Here is a 6,871-nt window from a genome sequence, read left to right as displayed (position 1 = left end):
CCACCAGGCTAATTTTTGAATTTTTTGTAGAGATAGGGTTTCGCCGTATTGGCTAGGCTGGTCTCAAACTCCTGACCTCAAGTGATCTGTCCACCTCAGCCTCCCAAAATGCAGGGATTACAGGCGTGAGCCACCCCGCCCAGCCCAAAATGCAAGCATTTTTTCAAAGCTCCTAGAGCTTGAGGCCAGGACAGGAGAAGCTTTGAAAGGTACTCCTGGGACATGGAGATGCCGCTTCAGACCCAGTCTCTTCCCGGAAACTGTCTGCGCAGTGAAATCTTGTCTCAGCTCCATGCCTGCTGCTGTTCCCCCGCTGCATCTCCTGCTGCTGTTCCCCCGCTGCATCTCCTGCTGTGGCCAGATGACCCAGTCTGGGCTTGAGCAAGGGTAATGACTGATACAGATTTTTCTCAACCAGCTGAGAGATCGGAGAGTGACACTGTCAAAAATGGAACAGTGAAAAGAATGAACTGTAAAATTAATTAAATGTCATGCACTCAAAAACGCAGCAAGCCTGGAATAAGAACATGGGCCAAGGCTTCAACAGTCAGCACTCAACTCCCATGTACCTCTTTATTGTCCCCCCAAGCTTGCCAAGAAATTGGAGGTTCATGCTGTCATCAGTGTCACCCCCCCCACCCTGAGCTTCTATCGCTTTAATTCCAAACTGCTCCTCTCCTGGATTGACTCTGTTGCTTAGCTAGCACACAGCTCAGACAGCTCTCCATTTGATCCAGTACTCAGGAAATTTAAGAAAAGAAAAAACAACCAAAAAAAAAAATGGTCTGTAAGGTAATTTTGTCCCAGATCTTTCCCTCCGAGTCATGAACATAATAGATTTGACTTTTTACGTTGTGTGCCCCCCTAAGAAGCATAAAAGAAAGGTTACCCTGGCAAGCAGCTAGAAAAGAGTTTAATTAATCCCAAAGTGTGTACCTTGTTTGGAAAGCACATCACAAAAGAATCCTGTGTTTACTGAACTAGATCCTTAAGGCTATTATCCCTCCACCAATGGTGAGATTTTTCTGAGGGAGCCGCGTCCCTTGTGGTCTAGAAGGTACTGCCATTAAAACTAAGATCCACACAGGGAACTATGATTGAAGATGCTGAAGGTGCAGGAACTTTGCCCTTGGCAGAGGGAATTGGGGGCCCCTGAGTTTGTGCAAAGCTGTCTAAGCCCTAACCCTGTGGATTTCTTCACTCTCCTGAGCAGAGAGGAGGGGTGCCCAGCTGGCTTTCCCCAGATCATTCCCAAGGAGCAGAAGTGGTAGGCAGCTGCCTTTGGCGTGCTTCTGGTTTGCCATCCCTTTTTTGAAAGCAAATGCTGCCCTACCTTAGCAGATGTGCTAGGACTAACCAGAAACTGGTTGCCTAAAATAAAAAAATGCAATCATGGTTTTTTGTTTTTGTTTTTTATTTTGAGACAAGGTCTCGCTTTGTCACCCAGGCTGGAGTGCAGTGGTGTGATCATAGCTAGCTGCAGCCTCAACTTACTGGGCTCAAGTGATCCTCCCACCTCAGCCTCCACCGAGTAGCTGAGACTACAGACACACGCCATCATGCCTGTCTCATTTATTTTTTGGAGAGATGGGACCTGGCTATATTACCCAAGCTGATCTCAAACTCCTGGGCTCAAGCAATCCTCCCACCTCTGCCTCCCAAAGTGTTGAGATTACAGGTGTGAGTCACTATGCCCAGCCTCCTCTATCAAGTAGAGGGCGGTTGTAATCCCAGCTACTCGGGAGGCTGAGGAGTGAGACTCTCTCGAGCCCAGGCTGGAGTGCAGTGGCGCGATCTCGACTCACTGCAACCTCCACCTCCCGGGTTCGAGCGATTCTCCTGCCTCAGCCTCCCGAGTAGCTGGGATTACAAGCGCCCACCACCACACCCGGCTAATTTTTGTTATTTTTAGTAGAGACAGGGTTTCGCCATGTTGGCCAGGCTGGCCTCGAACTCCTGGCCTCGGGTGATCCACCTGCCTCAGCCTCCCAAAGTGCTGGGATTACTGGTGTGAACCACTGCGCCCGGCTTTTTTTTTTTTTTAAGAAGCTTAGGCCACTACATCGTGGGTGAAACTTGAAAACATTATGCTAAGGGAAATAAACCAGTCACAAGAGGACAAATATTGTATGATTCCACTCATATGAAAGACCTAGAGTCATGGAATTCATAGAAAGTAGAATGGTGGTTTCCAGAGGATAAGGGGGTGGCAGGGGAATGTGGGGTACAGAGTTTCAGTTTCACAAGATGAAGAGCTCTGGAAATGGATGGTGGTGATAGCTGCACAACTGTGAATATACTTATGCCACTGAATGGTATACTTAAAAGTGGTTAAAATAGGCCTGGCGTGGTGGCTCACGCCTGTAATCCCAATACTTTGGGAGGATGAGGCAGGCAGATCACCTGAGGTTAGGAGTTGGACACCTGCCTGACTAACATGGAGAAAACCCGTCTCTACTAAAAATACAAAACTAGCTGCGGGTGGTGGCACATGCCTGTAATCCCAACTACTCGGGAGGCTGAGGCAGGAGAATCGCTTGAACCCGGGAGGTGGAGGTTGCAGTGAACCAAGATCACGCCATTGTACTCCAGCCTGAGCAACAAGAGCAAAACTCCATCTCAAAAAAAAAAAAAAGTGGTTAAAATAGTACATTTTATGATATGTATATTTTACTGGAATTTTAACAAATAAATTGGGCCAGGCAAGCTGGCTCACACCTGTAATCCCAACACTTTGGGAGGCCACGGAGGGAGGATCACTTGAGCTCAGGAGTCCAAGATCAGCCGGGACAACATAATAAAACCCCATCTCTACAAAATATGCAAAAATTAGCCAGGCTTGGTGGCGCATGACTGTGGTCCCAGCTACTTAGGAGGCTGAGGTGGAAGGATCACTTGAGCCTGGGAAGTAGAGGTTGTAATGAGCTGAGATGGTGCCACTGCACTCCAGCCTGGGTGACAGAGCGAGACCCTGTCTCAAAAAAAAAAAAAAAGGCCAGGCGTGGTGGCTTATGCCTGTAATCCTAGCACTTTGAGAGGCTGAGGTGGGCAGATCACCTGAGGTCAGGAGTTCGAGACCAGCTTGGCCAACGTGGTGAAACCCTGTCTCTACTAAAAATACAAAAAATTAGCTGGGCATGGTGGTACGCGTCTGTAGTCCCAGCTACTCAGGAGGCTGAGGCAGGAGAGTTGCTTGAACCCAGGAGGTGGAGGTTGCAGTGAGCTGAGATCGCGTCACTCCACTCCAGCCTGGTAACAGAGCAAGACAAAAAAAAAAAAAAAAAAAAAAAAACCCACCAAATTAATTAACAAAAAAAGCTCAGGTCTTAGTCTATTAAAAAATATATGGCGTCCTGCTTTATTGTAGGTGTTAGCATTATGTTGATTTCAAAGACAGCTTAGGAGCCCAGGCAGGGGCAGCTCAGTGGGCATCTGAGGGCTAGCCCGGACTCTTCTGGAGCCTGGGAGGGAGGAAACTTCTCCTCCTCATGAGTAATGACTGTGGTTTTCTGGCAAACATTAAGGAGGAAGGAACTAAAAATACTTATCGGCCACTCTGCCAAAACTCCACAGTGCTCGGAACGTACCAGGCCAACATGTTGAAGCACTTTCAGAGTGAGAGGGATCTGCCTAAACACCAAGGTCAAAGTCATTTCACACCTACGCCTTTGCCTCTCGCTGAGGCTGGTGCACAGGAGGAAGGACGGGGCCCCCAGCACAGCTCTAGACCACTGTCCACCCAGGAGAGAGGCAGCAGCAAGGGGAACCAGCCCAGACCCCAGGCGTGTGGCCACAGAGAGGCCTCCCCCAGCCAGCTGCAGGGCCCAGCCGAGCGCTGCCAGGAGGGGCCTCTTCTGCTGCCAATTCTAAGAAGCTAAGGCAGAAAGAGCAACATAGACATTTCCCTAATGCGTCCTCCCGAGCTGCAGGAATCCAAGCCGAGACACCTGAGGAGGGGGCAGAAGAAGAGGAGAAATAGGTGTGAGAAGGCAACCCAGGTGGAGCATGGTCCTCGAGGGAGGAGCTTCTTAAACTCCACTGTGCACGTGACTCACTGGGGGGGGCTCTGGTTACAATGCAGATTCTGATTCAGCTGGTCTAGGGTGGGGCCCAGATCCCGCCTTTCTAACAAGTGCCCAGGTATGCCGACGCAGCTGGCCCATGGACCACATTCTGAGAAACAAAACAAACTACCCCAACCCCCCGCCAGGCACAGAGGGCAAATAGGGATGGGAGTTGGGAGTTGGCAGTGGTGACTTGGGTGTGGTGAGGTCCTGGTTTGGGGATTGAGGAACATTTTCTGAATCCTGGCCTTACTATACAGGTGGGCATGAAAGCCAACGGCCTGTGACTTTGTATCAGGTGTTGTGATGATTAAGACTGAGTGTCAACTTGATTGGATGGAAGGATACAGAGTATGGATCTTGGGTGTGTCCGTGTGGGTGTTGCCAAAGGAGATTAACATTTGAGTCAGTGGGCTGGGAAAGGCAGACCTGCCCTTAATCTGGATGGGCACAATCTGATCAGCTGCCAGCTCGGCTAGAAAGTAAGCAGGCAGAAAAATGTGGAAAGAGAGACTGGCCTAGCCTCCCAGCCTTCATTTTTCTCCTGTGCTGGATGCTTCCTGCCCTTGAAACATCAGACTCCAAGTTCCTCAATTTTGGAACTCGGACTGGCTCTTCTTGCTCCTCAGCCTGCAGACGGCCTGTTGTGGGACCTTGTGATGGTGTGAGTCAATACTTAATAAACTCCCCTTTATATATATATCATATAATATATAATATACACAAATATATATTATATGTAATTATATAAATATATAGGATAGATAAATAAACATATAATATATAAATATATTTAACTATATATAAATATATAAATATGTATTTATATAAATATATATAATATATAAATATATAAAGGGGAGTTTATTCAGTATTAAGTTTATATATATATATATATTTATATATTCCATGAGCTCTGTCCCTCTAGAGAACCCTAATACAGGTGTGAAAGAATGTTACTCAGTTTGGGTGCTGCCAAGTGGGTTTGGGGAGTACAGGTACCCACTAACCACTGGGGGAAAGAGTGTCATTGCAGAAAGGGCACACGCTGACCCAAATGAGTAAGCCTCAGTGTCTGACACACCTAGATGTAAATCCCAGGTGTTCCACATCAGCCACATGCCCTTGGGCAGGTCATTCTGAGCCTCAGTTTGTTTATCTATCACCTTTCTGTGACCGATAGAATAATGGCCCACAACCATGTATTAATACATTTCCTAACCCTCAGAGCCTGTGAATGTGTGACTTCATATCACAAAGGGTCTTTTTTTATTTTTTTTATTTTTTTGGTGAGACTGATTCTCACTCTGTCAATCAGGCTGAAGTGCAGTGGTATGATCTCGGCTCACTGCAACCTCCACCTCCCGGTTCAAGTGATTCTCCTGCCTTAGCCTCCCAAGCAGCTGGGATTACAGGCATGCACCACCACACCTGGCTAATTTTTGTATTTTTAGTAGAGACGGGGTTTCACCATGTTGGCCAGGCTGGTCTCAAACTCCTGACTCCAAGTGATCCACCTGCCTCGGCCTCCCAAAGCACTGGGATTATAGGCAAGAGCCACCTCGCCCAGTCCACAAAGGGTCTTTACAGATGTGATGAAATGGAAAGATGTTGAGTGAGTTATGGGGACTCTCCTGCATCACCCAAGTGGACCCAGTGGGATCACAAGAGTCCTTAGAAGAGAGAGGCATGAGAATCAGAGTCTGAGAAGGAGATGGGATCACAACCGCCAAGGTCAGAGCAAGATGTGAAGAGGCAGCGCTGCTGGCTTTGAAGAGGAGGAGGAGGGGACCACAAACCAAGGGATGTGGGCAGCCTGGGGGAACTGGAAAAGGCAAGGAAAGGGATTCTCCTGCAGAGCCTAGAGCAGGAACGCAGCTCGGCCAATGCCTTCATTTTGGTCCAGTAAGACCCATTTCCTCCATAACTGTAAGATAATAAATGGATGTGTTGTTTTAGGGCACTATGTTTGTGATCATTGGTTACAACAGGAGTAGGAAACGCATATATTTTCCCACAGGATAGTTACAAAGATTAATGAAATTGGCAGCAGGCAGTGGCTCACACCTGTAATCCCAGCATTTTGGGAGGTCGAGGTGGGTGGATCACTTGAGGCCAGGAGTTCAAGACCATCCTGGGCCAACATAGGAAAACTCTATCTCTACTAAAAATACAAAAATTAGCCAGACTTGGTGGCGGGCACCTATAATCTCAGCTATTCAGAAGGCTGAGGCAGGACAATCACTTGAACCCAGGAGGCGGAGGTTGCAGTGAGCTGAGATGGTGCCACTGCACTCCAGCCTCAGCTGTCTCAAAATAATAATAATAATGATAATAATAATAATAATGAAATTATGCATCTTGGAGCACAGGGTCAAAAACAGAAAAGAAATTATGCATCTGCAGGGTTCCCAGCAAAGAACCCTGCTCTCCTTAAGCTGCAGTTGTTAGCAGGCTTGCGCCATGTCATGCATAGCAGGGACAAGCATGTTTCTTACTGTCAGGAACATAGGTGCTGCTCTATCAGGGGCGCCCCCCACCGTCCCCTGCACCAGAAGCAATGGAGATTTCTCATACCATGGCTGATCACTAAATGGTGACCACAGACCTCCTGAATCCACACATTTCGATGACTCTCAGGTCGGTCCCCAAAATAAGATCAGGAGGCACTGATGAAGCACAAAGGGGACATTCGTCCTGAGGATTCCAGCCAGCATTATGCCCTTTCCTTTACCTAAGAGAATTAAAGTCCACTGGGAGAAAAGTCTCTAAACCTGCAAACTTCACACACACACACACACACACAC

General features: G+C 47.8%; 1 long non-coding RNA gene across 1 annotated transcript in view; it reads right to left on the bottom strand.

The window, feature by feature from the left end:
- Window positions 1-289: 289 nt before the first annotated feature.
- LOC116813892 (uncharacterized) overlaps window positions 290-6,871 on the bottom strand; it is a 22,780-nt gene continuing 16,198 nt past the window's right edge. Inside the window, exon 4 of the long non-coding RNA XR_009214953.1 lies at window positions 290-439. This is a non-coding gene — a long non-coding RNA (uncharacterized LOC116813892). The remainder of the gene's footprint in view (window positions 440-6,871) is intronic.

The sequence above is a fragment of the Hylobates moloch genome, unplaced genomic scaffold (genome assembly GCF_009828535.3).
Source record: "Hylobates moloch isolate HMO894 unplaced genomic scaffold, HMol_V3 SCAFFOLD_9, whole genome shotgun sequence".
Classification (NCBI taxonomy): domain Eukaryota; kingdom Metazoa; phylum Chordata; class Mammalia; order Primates; family Hylobatidae; genus Hylobates; species Hylobates moloch.
Note: the sequence above shows the minus strand (reverse complement) of the source record. Positions and strands in the feature narration are given on the sequence as shown.